This window comes from Canis lupus, chromosome 29 (assembly GCF_003254725.2).
Source record: "Canis lupus dingo isolate Sandy chromosome 29, ASM325472v2, whole genome shotgun sequence".
Lineage (NCBI taxonomy): Eukaryota > Metazoa > Chordata > Mammalia > Carnivora > Canidae > Canis > Canis lupus.
This window is the reverse complement of record NC_064271.1, coordinates 16,157,885-16,170,606: the sequence shown is the minus strand read 5'-3', so window position 1 is coordinate 16,170,606 and position 12,722 is coordinate 16,157,885. Positions and strand designations below refer to the sequence as shown.

The 12,722-nt window shown below is 37.7% G+C and overlaps 1 protein-coding gene across 11 annotated transcripts in view; it reads left to right on the top strand.

Annotated features, from left to right (window-relative positions):
• LOC112678549 (LINE-1 retrotransposable element ORF2 protein) overlaps nucleotides 1-12,722 on the top strand; it is a 156,662-nt gene that overhangs the window by 24,377 nt on the left and 119,563 nt on the right. The window contains exon 2 of one of the 11 annotated variants that reach the window (XM_049103841.1): nucleotides 944-1,064. The exons of 9 other annotated variants lie outside the window; for them this stretch is intronic. The gene's annotated coding sequence lies outside the window, so the exon portion shown is untranslated. The remainder of the gene's footprint in view (nucleotides 1-943; nucleotides 1,065-12,722) is intronic. One more of the 11 variants, XM_049103842.1, reaches the window with a different exon arrangement.

Here is a 12,722-nt window from a genome sequence, read left to right as displayed (position 1 = left end):
TGAAGAAAAAAAAAAGAAATCAAAGAACTGAAAATGGATTTTGATAAAAAGTTGCCTTGGTAACTTACTCAATTTTAATGTATTGGTTTCCTTGGTACTGTCCCAGTTTGTGTTCTGGAGAAGGATGAGGGAATCTTACTTCAGCAGGCCGCCTTTCTCCCTAACTATAGGTAATGAAAGAGCAGGAGTTAAAGAGGAGAACCTTCTTGCTAATGAGCTCCTCTCTTGATCCTGCCAGACAACTGTCAGAGCCCTTGAGAGGAGATATCAGTAGTTCCCATTATTGTTTTATTTTATTCTTTTTAGTAGTTTCCATTCTTTTGGTCACTTTCATGTATCCTTCAGAAGAGTGTTTGATATTTTTCAATACAGCTGGGGAGAGGCAGTTAGGATAGGGAGAATTGAGGCTGGAGGTAAGAGGAAGATATGGGAAGAGAGATCTTGGGTGGAGTATTTTCACCAGTATCTAGGACAGTGAACAGTCTAGACTAATGAATAGAAAACTAATGCTTTGTCAGTCCTAGTCTCTAATATGAACAACTTGTTGAGGGTGCATGTACTAAGCTAAGTGCTTTGCAGCTAGCACCTCATTAAATTCTTACAGCATCCTATGAAGTAGGTAGGCATTGTTCTAATCTTCACTTTACAGATAAGCAAATTAAGATCCACAGAGTAACTGCTAAGATTATACAATAATAAAGAACAGAAACCAGAATTCAAATTCTAAGTTAAATTTTTTTTAATTCATTTATTCATGAGAGGCAGAGACATCGGCAGAGGGAGAAGCAGTCTCCCCATGGGGAGCCTGATAGGGACTCGAGCCTGGGATCACGGACTTGAGCTGAAGGCAGACACTCAACCACTGAGCCACCCAGATACCCCTAGAATTCATACTCAGTTGTAGTCGGACTCTAAAACCACTCTGCTATTTTGCACCTTCCAGAATAAAATCTGTGCTTTCCTCAACCCTGCACAGCTCCACCAAAAAAGTCCACATATGGTCTGAAGACTTAGCTGGCCAGCTGGAGCCCCGGCCAATCTCGTGCCTACAAAGGAGTTGGCAGGTATGGATGACTAGGTTTGGATTCTGAATATCTGATTTTTCTTCCCATTGTGGGAATTGCTTTATAGAATATTTAGGCTCCTGTTATCTAGCAGAGATTGGTCTACTGTTAGAAGAGAGAAGTTTGCCAGACCTCTGTTTTTACAGCTCCACATATTCTTATGCAGTTGTCATCAAGTTGTTACTTTAATACCACAGCCAATCATATGTAATGTTACAGCAAAACACACCTGACATGCTCATTAAAACAAATATCACATTTGCATAATTGCTGTTGATAGAGAGATACACACACACAGGCAGCTGGAAAACTAATGAGGTTTGTTTAAGCAGCAGCCACCCTCCTCATGCACACATGTTCTAGGAACTTTTGTGGAACTTTCTAGCCTCCTCCTACCTTCCTACCTCAATTCTCTTAGAAGAGTCTGAACTAGTATCATTAGAAAATTGTAGCAGAGAATGGAGGGGAAGTAATCTGATAGAAACTGAAGCTAGTATTGAGAGAAAGTGACATTATTTGAAAAAAGGGTATTTCAGAGTGGGTGTTACTAAATAGGAGTGAGGTTAAAGCAGGGCCTTTAGATAGGGCAGTCATCTGATATGATGATATGATGGTTTTATGTGATTGAAGAAGGGGGTGGTATATTTAGTGCAGCTTCTGAGGGCAGAAAGGAGCCTGCCATACCAGGCACACCCACAGTGAAATGGGCTGGAAGATCCAGGGCCTGCTGTCTGATTACTGGGAATTGGGAGTGCAAGGAGGCCTAGAATATGCAGAATGATTTCCAAAGTGCTTTCAGTATATCATCTCATTGGATCATCCCGACTTTACTGTGAGATAGTTATTACCTCACTTTTTGCGAGATGAGGAGGCTCCAGGCTGCAAACAACAACCTGCCCAAGATCACATAGCCAGAAAATGTCAAAATGGGGACTGGAGCTTAGGACTTCTGGGCTTAAAGGGTCCCAGGTAGCAAGTAAGCGTCCCAAGATCCCATAACCAGAAGATCCTGGGACCAAGGCAGAGAGAATGGAGAACAGGACAACTGTCAGTTTGACAAAGCACTGTGCTGGGCTTTTTAACAATCTTGTGAAGATGGATTATGATCTCCCTCTCAAAAGTAGTTGAGCATTGGGGCAGGGCTGGATCTACTTGGGTAGTAGTGAAGTGGTCTCTGCCACAGTGGGAGGCTACAGGAGTAGTTTATTGACTGGGTTCTATGTCTCTGCTTTGACCTATAATCCAAACTTTACAGTGAACTATCCAAAATACATCTCTGATGACGTCACCCCCTTGGTTAAATCTTCAGTTGATTATATCCTACTGCTCTTAGGGTAAATATCAGAATCTTTGAGGAGACCCACAAGACAAGGTCTGGCCCCTCCCTAGATGACCAAACCTCATCTTACCTTATATTTTACTTTTCTCTTTGTGTTCCAGCTATTTTGATAGGGACCACATGCTCTCTTACTGAGTTCAGTCCTCAATATTACAGATGAGGCAACAGACTAAAGGATATTAAGTGGTTTGCTTAAGGTCAAAACAGACTCTTGTTTTCCAGGTCAGTTCTACCACACAGCCTACACTGGTTTAATTCATGAGTGTTAACCTGTTCTAATGTGACCAAGAGAGCCCCACAGAAAAGGATGAAGCAAATAGTGTGTGACTGCTTATTCAACTCTAGTGAAACCATTAATTTTACTTAATTAAGTTCTTTTTAAAAATTCAGAATAGAGTCAGAGTCTGGTAAAGCTAATAATAGTGTCTTTCTTTGAATTAAAAAGTCTTTAGAACACCTTCAGTCCATCAAATCATATTTGAAAAATGCTCGTGTATTATCCTTGGCTAATGATAGGATGATAATGTGAAGTAGAGATTAAAGGTCAGTTGTCAAATGTAGCTATTAGCTAGAAAAAAGTCTTCCAGACAGTGTTTCCTGAAACCTTTTGAGCCCTGACATGGTTGATGAACAGAGTGGGTTAGAGCCATGAATCATCAGAGTCTCCTGTCCAGCAGTGTTTCCTTGGGTAGCAGCCTGGATCTGTTCAAGTCCTGAGTTATCTGATGTTCCTTTGTTAAACTGCTTCAGAGTGTACTTTGTCACCCTGTTATTGATGGAAGGCCAAAAATGACACTCCACAATTGTGAAAAGCTTTGGGGACTATTACAGGAAAGTGCTTATTTCATGAATTAATTCCCTTTGCTGCCACGGAGAACCAAGTTAATGCTTTCACTCAGTTGGGAAGATATGGGCAGTCTATAAGAATGATCTTGAGGTGAGAATGATGAAATGATCATTGTCAGAGGTGTAATGCATGTCATATTGTGAATAGCTGTGCTCCTTTCGATGAATCCTTGGTGAGGCATTGAAGAGAAAAGCGTTTTCAGCCTCTTTATCCTCTAGGACTTTTAAAAGTTCTAGAATTTTAAAAACAAGCATTGGAAATGACCTCTCCAAAGTACTTTTCAAGTTTACCAAAGATTACCATGGCAACTAAATTACTGAATGACTAAAGGAAGTATGTGTAATGATGTTTCTCAGCCCATGTACAAGTTCCTTGTTTATTAAAGAAGAAATGCCAGGGCATGAGACTATCCTGCTCTATGTAAAGGCAGAGAATGAACATTCTCTGGGGGAGGTATATTCCTTAGCAATATGAAGGAAGTGTGTCAAAAGCCTATACATTCATTTTTACAAAAGTCTGGTGACATTAAAATAATAAAATTGTTCAATGGGACATCATTGCTTCTTGCATGAGAGTCAGAAAGTCAGACTCTTAACCATAAGAATAGCTTTGAGATGATCTAGTGGTAGCTTCTTTCTTATATGCATTTTTGTGTTCACCTATGTTCAATGCATTGAATTTCATACCCTGCTGGGTGATTTTTTCCATGATCTGAAAGTGGAAGGAGGAACCAAAATCAAGCATTTTTTTTTTTAAACCTTTTATTTTTTTATTTAAAATTCCAGTATGGTTAACATACAGGATTATATTAGTTTCAGGTATATTCAACACAAAGTCAAGCCTTGTTACATATTTTCAGAGGACATTATATAATTGCTGCTCTGGGATTTCACATAAACTTCCATAGACCTAGTTTTTTGTTTGTTATTTATGCATATATTCTTAGAAAAATTATTTCTTTGTAATGTACTGTGAGCATTTATTGTTAAAATACACTAACCTATTACTTAAAAAAGAATATTCTATAAAAGGGGCACCTGAACTTGATGTAATGAGCACTGGATGTTACATGCACCTGATGAATCATTAAATTCTATCCCTGAAACTAATAATAGTGTATATATTAACTAAACTGAATTAAAATAGGGAAGGAGAGGGTGCCTGACTGGCTCAGTCTATAAAGCATGTGACTCTTGATCTTCAGGTTGTGAGTGCGAGCCCATGTTGGGTATAGAACAGTATTTTTAAAAAATCTTTAAAATACACTAATCTTTGGTGAAGAAAATAGCAACAAAACTATTTGAAATGGAACTTTTTTCTAAATTAAAGTGTTTATAGCAAGTGCAAGTGTGTATCAATAAATGAACCTCGGTTCATTTATTTTTACACTTGGGTGGTTTTTCTTTCTTGACTCCATTTGAGATTACCACCCCATTATATAGTTAGAAGTATAGATTCTTATTGTTGGAAGAGACTTTAAAAGTAATCCAGTTTGACCCCCACACCTACCTAGTTTCAGTTCTAATACTTCTACTTACAGGACTATTGCTCTCCCCAGAGATAGGCCACCTCATACTCGACAATAATGGTTAAAAAATTATTTCTTTTATTAAAATTGGATACCAGAAAACTTTGATCTGCTGAACCTTGCTTCATTTGTGGATAAATGAAAATACAGCATGTCCAAAACATACTGGATTATTTAAGTGCCACTGGGCCAGAAATCAAAGGCTTATATGAAATGAGATAAGATTTGTCTAGAAGAAAAGTGGGCTCTCTTTGGGCTAGACATTGAAGGAGGTGATAACCTCATTTTGTGCTTGTGTCTTCCTCTTAATCTTTCCCCAAATGAGAAGCATCTTTGACTATTTCAGTTTTGTGAGAGGATAGAAGGGCAGTTGGCATAGGGAATATTGGGCAGAGGTTGAAAGCTGAGATGATTCTGGGACTTAGAGACACAGGATTTTGGTCTTTATATTTTTATAGCCTTGAAGTGACTGGTAAGTTAGTGGGACATTCAGGGAGAGATTCTACAGAATGGAGGAGCGTTAGGGGATTTTCACTGATTCACAGAATGTCAGAGTGGTTATGGAATTTCCCATCACTAAGAAATTTATCACTTTCTGTGGCAACAGCATAAAACTGTTTTGAATTGCTCATTGAGCAGCTCTACCTATGTTGAGTTAAAACCATTTATCTCCCTGTAACTTAGACTTATGGATCCTAATTCTTTCATATTTGTGACAACCTTCAAATATTTGAACATAGCAAAACCATGTTCTTTTTGAGATGGTGCTTCCCCAGCTAATCTTCACAGTTCTATTAATAATTTCTGTATGAAATGAAATCAAGAAATTCACTATCTCATGTCCTTCCTTTTACTTAAAAATATCTAAATCATTTTTTGAGAATCTCATCTTGGCTAAATATTTCATTTAGCATTTTACCTTTAGATTATAGTAAATACTGCTAGATATTTTCTGATTTATCTCAGAACAGTCCCATGAGATATACATTATTAGTATCAGCAGTTGGCTGATGAGGAAACTAAAGCCCAGAGTGGTGAACCAAGATGCCTGAGATGCTGGGGCTAATATTCCAATTCCCATCTTTTGAACTCTGAATTCCATGTGATTAATAACCACAATAGACTATTTACTAATAGAAGGCTGGTTTACTAATAAATCTATTAAAGGGCCACATTGGGTATCAAATACATGATTTTAGGTATGATCTCACTTGCATGAAGCAGAGTAGAATTCATTTTATTTTGGAGACTTTGCTTCTGATAGCATAACCAAGATCAATTACTAGTTACTTGGCAAGCACATCATCCTATTGACAAACAATCTTTGGTTCTTAAAATATGTGCTGTTTATCAGGATAATTTTCCCAGTTATACTTGTGTGGTTTGTCTTTTGGACATGAGTGTAGGAATTGGATTTATATTAACTTTCATTTTCTTATACTTGGCTTATCATTTAAGATCTAAATTTTGGCATCCAGCACCGTTAGCTTTTTTCTAGGCTTCCCATCATAGGCCAGGGTTCCACATAAGTTTTGTGGAATGTTCTTTATTGTCTCTTCATTTTGATGACAATTTAAGAAAAAGGAATAAACATTTTCTGGCAAATCCCAATGACCATCTTGTTACCAAATACAGATATGTAATATCAAAGCCTGCCTTTATGCTAATACTTTAATATAAATTGTTGGGTATAGAATAGAGGAAGCAATGGAGAAATGATGTATTTCAGTCCAGGGAAAAGTCATAGCCATCATAGTGTACTGGGCAAATGCAGTTTTCCCAGCAATTGGAATATGATGGGTAAACTGAGTCATCACACAGATAGTAGTATAGGTATGTGGGACTCAACCTGTCTAGGCTCAGTACCATATTCTTGTTGGCTATTTGGTTTCAGCAAAATATCGTGTATCACGTTATATTATCAGATATCACATTATATTAATTCAATTTGCATTTTAATTAATTTTATAATAAAAGTTACTGATTTTTTTAAAGATTTAGTTTATTTATTCATGAGAGACACACAGAGAGAGGCATAGAAATAGGCAGAGGGGCAGGCAGGCTCCCTGGGGGGAGCCTGATGCAGGACTCGATCCCGGGATCATGCTCTGAGCCAAAGGTGGACCTCAACTTCTGAGCCATCTAGATGCCCCTAAAAGTTACTGATTTTCATAATAACATTAATAATTCATTAATAGTTTATGTGGACTATTTAATCCTGAAGCAACATATGTAATAGGAATTACTATCTTTCTTATTTTACAGATAAGGAGACCAAAGCCTGAAGAGTTTAAATAACACTTAAAAAGACACAATTTATAAGAGGTGGAATTAGAGTTTGAACTTAGACATTCTGATTTTAAGTGCCCAGTCTCTTAGCTATTATATTTTATTTATTTCACACATTTATTTTGTTTTTATAGTTAGGAGCTAGAATATAATATAGCTAGTTTTGTGTTTATATATATTTATGTAATGTATAATTAAAACAGTTTAATTCAACTGTAAGCATTTACAAGCACTCCCCTCCCCCCCCAAAAAAAGAATCATTGTATCTATTTGATAAATTCCATCAAGGGCACATTTAATCAAAATTCTCTGACAAGACGTACTCAGGGTGTGAGACTTGGGTGAGGACTGGAAGTCAGGGCTGTGTACTGGGAAGATAGGGGATTGGTCATGGCCATAGACCAGGCTGTCCAGGGAGATGGCTTATTAGATCATAGCTGAGGTCAGGACCATGATGACAACAAAGTACTGGAATGAAGGTAGGAATTCTTTGCTGATTGAATGACCAATCAGAGTTAACAGAGAGGTTTACTCTATATAATTTATGAAGACATGAACTATACTTCATAAAGATTTAATAGAGACTAAAAAATTAAAGTTTATTAATAAAATAAAATTTGCATATGTAAAACAACTTAGTCCACCAAAATCTGTTTTCTGCTTTTTAGCATTCTTTCTTTGAAAGGAACTTTGGAGCTCTTCTAGGTGGTATGATTCTCAGATGCATAGTCTTGGATTGGTTTCAGGCTGCCTACAAAGGGGATATGTATTCTTTTTTTTTTTAAGATTTTATTTATTTATTCATGAGAGACACACACAGAGAGAGGCATAGACACAGGCATAGGGAAAAGCAGGCCCCATTGCAGGGAGCCCGATGCGGGACTCGACCCCAGGTCTCCAGGATCACACCCTGGGCTGAGGGCGGCACTAAACCGCTGAGCCACCTGGGCTGAAGGGGGATATGTAGTCTCATCCTTCACACTGGACATTTCTATTTAGTAGATAAGGGGTGGAATCTTGGAATTTTTACTGAAAGCCCAAACTCCCCAAATGATCAAGATGCATATAGCTAAGTGTGGGAGCTCTTGACCTTGACTATCTCTGTCACTAGAAGTGACTGAGATTAGTACAATTCATCAAGTATTTTCAGTTCTCCTCCTTTCTCATCACATGATGGGGTTGCCATTTCTGACTTTTTTGTGATTCTGACCAGTAAGCTATACATAGGAATGATGTGTGCCACTTTAAACCAGGAACATTTAATTGATGATACTAGACTCTCAGGGGTCTCTCTTTGCCTCTGGATTGAAAATCAGAGGCATTCAAGATGATAACTGTCTCATCAGTCTGGGTCCCTGAGTGATCACAGTGAACAGAGAGCTACCCTGACACCTGTAGAAAATATGTAGCATGGGCAAGAAATATATCTTTATAGTGTTTAGCCATGAAGCCTTCCCTGAGGTGGGTGTCTGGGTGGCATATCTCTATGTCTGCTTCATGTGGCTCCCTTTTTAAAAGGTAATACAGTTTTGGACGTGTTACTTAAAACCTCAGTGAGGACTCAGTTTCTGTACCAGTTAAATAGGGACAATAACTACTTATCTCATTAAGTCTTTATGGGGATTTGGTTAATTATTGGAAAGCCCTTAAAACTGTGCCTGGCACATATTAAATGTTAGCTATTATTCTATTTAGGTAATCTTCCCCGCCCATTTAATGGAGAACGGTTGTCGCATTTTCAGACTTTGCAAGATATAGTTTCCACTCTGGGGAGAAGGTTATGGCAGTCCTTTTTAAAAGAAATCATAATTGGGATACTTCATGCTCTCCCCTTGTCATTTGATATTATGTGATCTATACTGCTAGCAAAATGTGCTAATGACCTCTGAGTAATAGAATATAACAACTCCTAATAAGCTGAGTATCATAGACAGCTATTTAGAAATGATTTGTAAATTATATGATTTGTTCTTAATACATGTGCATTCCCCTTAAAAAATAATATTTTAGAATTGATAATTAAGGGACTTGGTCTTTAACCCTCTAATGATTCATAAATGCTCATTTTCACTGTTTTGTGATAGTCTCAATGGACATTTAAAGCCTATTGGAGTTTTTAAAGGTTCTATAGCTTTGAATTTTTCAAGTTTTCTTTGAAAAGCACTGAGTATATCAAATAAAGCCCTTTAAATTCCATTCATGATTGAATTTGAAAGGCTTATACTCTCATCTGAGAAGTGGCAAATTACCAATGATGATGATGCCATTGAATTACAACTAGGGAGAACTATTGAAGAAAATGGATGGGGATAAGGAGATGGGAAAAGGAGAATCTGCTAGAAAGAAAGACCAATTACTTCTTTCCATCTATTTGTTCATTGAAAAAATATTAAACTAGCACCCATTGTGCCCGAGGCAGGATGCTGGGTGCTGAGATGAATAGAAAACAAACCTTCTTTTGAGGAGTTTATGGTCTATGAGGGATTGCAGTTGGTGGGGGTGCAGCGGGGAGATGTACACAGTGTTAGAGATACCTTCATAGAGATACAAGGTAACATTGAGGTGGGAGACCTGCCTTTAGAGGCTGGCAAAGAATGGAGTGATGTCAGAGATACTATGGATAAAAAACAAGAAGTACTTGACTGTCAGTCTGCTCAGTAAGACTGAAGCCTAACTACTGAATGAGAGTGAGACTTTCAAGGCTAGGTGGTAAGGAGCATGGGAATGTCCTTGGAAAAATAGGATATTTTGGGAAGTTGATAGATTTGGCGTCAGACATGTTAGTTTTAAGCATTGGAATATCTAGGTGGAAATACCTATCAGGCAGGTTTATAGGCTTGTGAGGGAATTGGTGGATCAGGAAATAAAGGTTGAATTGAAGAGTCAAAAACAAAATATATATTCAGCTAAGCAGTTTGAGAACAAATGTGTATTGAGGTATCCCAAAACAAAATTTTCGTAATTCTATTATTTATCATATTGAATTTTACCCAGTTGAAATGGCTGAAATGAACCACATGATTATATGCTTAAAGCTTCATTTGCTAGTATCTCTGGATCTGATTTGCTTACTTTTTCTGAGTGGCTAAGTTCAAAAGTATGAGGCCTACTAATCTTTTTTTTTTTTTTAAATCTTTTAGAAGATATAAAATATCACTTGCTTGTCAAAATTCAACTAATGGAGAACTATATAAAGAGTGAAAGGCTGCTGTCTCCTGTCCCCAATCCATCCTACTCCCCAGAGTTAATGACTGTTAATGTTTGCTTTATACTATTCTGGTCTTTTAAATACAAATATAGATATGTATCTGCATATTTTATACAAGTGAGTTCGTACAATATATGCTGCCTTGCATCCTACTTTTTTTTTCTTTTGCACAGAATAGCATTTGTGGATCTTTTACCTTGTTGTATATCTTATGCTTCTTACTATGTAATATGTACCTTTGTGTAGATGAATTCTAATTTATTTAACTGTTCCTCTATGGATGCATGTTTGCTTTGCTGTTTTTCCAGTTACACAGTGTATCTGCCAACATCTTTGCATATACATCTGTTTAATTGTTCTAGTTAGTGTCTTAGAAGTGGAATCACTAGTTCAAAGGGAATCCACATTTTTTAAAGTAAGCTCTATGCCCAAAGTGGGGCTCAAACTCATGACACCAAGATCATGAGTTGCATGCTTCACTGATTGAATAAGCCAGGCACCTCAGGAATCCAGATTTAAAATTTTGGTGTATTCAGCAAATTGTATCCAAAGAGATTATACCAATTTATATTCCCTTAAGAATTTTTTTTTCTTTCAATAATTACAGCTGATTTTTATTGTGTACAATGAAACTTATATACGTTATTTCATTTAATCCTTAAAAGAGTCCTTGGAGGTAGGTGCTATTATAATCTTTATTTTGAGGTAAAGGGAACTGAGGATCAGAGAAATTAAATATGATGGCTAAAGTCACGTGGCTTGTAAGCAGTAGAGCCAGTATTTGAAGCCAGTTTGATATGGGAACTCATGCCCTTAACCACTTCCTGTTCTGCCTCTCTGTAGGAAAAAAGACCACAAATTTGCAGACTGGAGAGGCCTCTAGATTATTGTGCTTGAGTTTCAAATTTGGTTCTGATTTTCTTGGATGCCAAAAAGAAAGGGAATAGTCAGTTACATAGAACTAAAGTTAAAAGCTTCTTTTGAATCAGATTGTCATTTCCCTCTGCCTGTACCTTTCCAGTCATCTTACACTCTGCTCTAGAAAAGCTCAAAGATTCTTTATTGAACCTCATTCCCAAAGACCTGAGTTCCTGAGGGACAAGAGAGTTCAGGCCAATGTTGGCTGTACTCACTGCAACTGTCTTCAGCATCTGCTGACAGTGGCATAGTTTGTGTTCATTATTCTGATGCAATGGGGTATCTGGGCAAGGGGCACAGAGGAGAGGAACATGGCCAAGACCCAATGGCTCTCCTTGTGAATATTTAAAAGCCATTTAAATAGATTTCTTTTTATCTCCTAATTTCCTATTGATGACAGCACTGAAACTACTTGTCTCATTTTTCAAATCAAAGCTTCCTAGAGCAAAATGGCCTGGAGACTGAACAGCTCTTGAAGCTCTATTAATCATAAGGGTAAGGACAGGGAGCCCAATAAACTGTTCAGGGGGTGGAAAAGTACTTACGACCACCTCTCCCTTCAGCCAGCCTCTTCACATTGCTCCTTTGAGGCTGGTTTCTTGTGAAGGGTCTTTTTCCCCCCGCTCAGAAATGACTTTATAAGTACCTTTTTTTTTTTTTTTTAACATACACCTATTGATTTCTCTCAAAGACTTTTACTAGAGTCAGATAGCTGTGCCCTGGGCCAATCTGATGTGTCTGCCCTCAGAACATATGACTCTCAGAAGGCATCATGAGGTCCTAAGCCATAGTCTGCATTGGGCCATTGTCTCCCTTAGGTTTAGGAACCAGAGTGATGTGGGCTGGAATCCTGCCTCAACCATTGTTACTTGGACAAGTAACTTAACTTTGGTTTCTTCATCTGCTCTGTCCCTAGTGGAATAACTGTCCCTAGTGGAATAACAATATCTGTCTCCTAGGGTTATTTTTAGGATGAGTGATAATTGTCTCTTTTCTTTTTGTCACTGGCAAATCATGTACCAGCTCTGTCTTTCATCTGTTGTGTAGCTATAGAATTTTCAGAGCAGTGCTAGTTTGGTAAAGTGTTGGGGCTTTGAGGCTACTCTCCAGAGCTCCAGACATAAGATCCTGAGAAAACACTGTTTATTAATTTCAAAGCTTGGCTTGGGGTGCTAGTAGAGATTACATGGCATGAGGGCTCTAAAGCCTCTATAGGCCCTCTTGGTTACCTACTATTTATCAACTTTAGCTCCATAAAATTAGTGCAAGTTATTTCATTCTCTCTCTAGATTTTTTTCCTGTGTATTTAGATCTTTAGTGATTTACAACATAATATAAAACAAACAAAAGAGACTGATTTCTGTGACTAGATGTTATTCATTGTGTCATCCTAGAGCAGGGGGCTGGAGGAAGAGGCTATTCTCCAAGGAAAATTGAGGTAGAGTTAGTGCTGGACTACTAAAATCATTGCCTGTTTCTCCTTCATGCAATGTGCGGGAAGTAGCCAATGATTTCCTAAGCTGATGACT